Source organism: Arachis duranensis, chromosome 3 (genome assembly GCF_000817695.3).
Source record: "Arachis duranensis cultivar V14167 chromosome 3, aradu.V14167.gnm2.J7QH, whole genome shotgun sequence".
Classification (NCBI taxonomy): Eukaryota; Viridiplantae; Streptophyta; class Magnoliopsida; order Fabales; family Fabaceae; genus Arachis; species Arachis duranensis.
This window is the reverse complement of record NC_029774.3, coordinates 95532567-95534250: the sequence shown is the minus strand read 5'-3', so window position 1 is coordinate 95534250 and position 1684 is coordinate 95532567.

Here is a 1684-nt window from a genome sequence, read left to right as displayed (position 1 = left end):
TCCGAGCTTGATAAGATTAGTCAACTGAAGGCTGCCCGGATTGCTGAGCTGGAGGCCTCCTTGGAGAAAGAGAAAACTAAAGCTACCGCGGCTGTGGCGGCAGCGAAGACATCTGAGGAGATGGCGAAGGCGGCTACAGAGAATTATACTCGGCTATATACCGAGCTTGTGGAGACAAAGGAGGAGTTGCAATCTGCACAGGACAAGTTTTACGAGCTGGAAGGTCATGTGGCCAAGGGTATGGATGCCATGTTTGAGAATTTGAAGGCTCAGGTCCGAGTTCTTGCTCCCGACCTAGATCTGAGCTTGTTCAGTACGGATAACGTCGTTGTGGATGGCCAGATTGTTCCTGCTCCTACTGAGGATGAGGTCCCGATGTCCGACCCCAAAGTTCCGGTTGAGAACCCGACTTCCCCTTTGGTCGGGAATAGATCTGGTGTGGAAGCTTCATATCGGGATGACGTTGCTGTCGATGCGGTCCCGATATCTATGTTTCCTCCGGAGCCTGCTGTTGATGTGGAGTCTGGAAAGGACCTTGATCCTCTGTAAATTTTTTTTTTTTTAGTGGTTTGCCCGGCCTGTGGGTTTTTTGTTGGATGGTTTCTGTGAACGCTTTTGGACACCTTTTGCTTTATTTAGCTACTTGTGGTAACTTTATTATGCGGCGTTTTTGTTCGCGTTTTGACCTTTTGTTTCCGCTTTCGTGCTTTTTAGTTGTTTTCGGATAACAACTTTTTAGCTAGCGTTTTGACCTTTTGTTTCCGCTTTTGTGCTTTTTAGTTGTTTTCGGATAACAACTTTTTTAGCTAGCGTTTTGACCTTTTGTTTCCGCTTTTGTGCTTTTTAGTTGTTTTCGGATAACAACTTTTTAGCTAGCGTTTTGAAACTTCCTGTTCTTTTCGCTTGTACTTTTTAGTTGCTTTTGTAAGGCAACTTTTTAGTAAGCGTTTGTCGAGACTTCCTTTGATTTCGTTCTATCGCTTGTACTTTTTAGTTGCTTTTGTAAAGCAACTTTTTAGTAAGCGTTTGTCGAGACTTCCTTTGATTTCGTTCTATCGCTTGTACTTTTTAGTTGCTTTTGTAAAGCAATTTTTTAGTAAGCGTTTTTCGAAATCTTGGTTCTTGCCGTTTTAAGGCTTCTTTCTTGGGTCCGAGTTTTTCTCGGACCTCGGGTGCTTGAGTACCTCGTTTTCGTTGGGTCCGACTTTGTCGTTGGTAGGTCCTTTTAAGTTATTTTTGTAATCTCTTTTTATTTGGCTTTTTGAGCCTTTTCAGAGTTACTTTATAACTTCTCACATTAATTTGAACCTCGTCGCTTTATCTTTGCCGACCTTGTGTGGCCTTTTGGCAAATGATTTTTCGCGTTTTGCCGAGCATAAATTAATGCGCCTTGGCGGGGTACTTTTCTAGGATTTGTTTCATCATGAGGAAAAAATAGAAAATTTTGATTAGTATTAAAAGAGGGAATATTTACAGAATGTTTACCCTTGACTAGGTCGGGTGTCTTACTTAACCGGGTGTCTCATTAAAAAACCCTTGTAGGGAAAAAGAGTACACCTTGGGTTAAATTTTTCTAGCTGTAGTACCGTCTTAGATTACAGGCGTGCCAGGCCCTGGGCAGCTCATTGCCTTCTAGGTCAGATATTTTGTAATAGCCTGTCCCTAAGACTTCTGTTACCTTGTA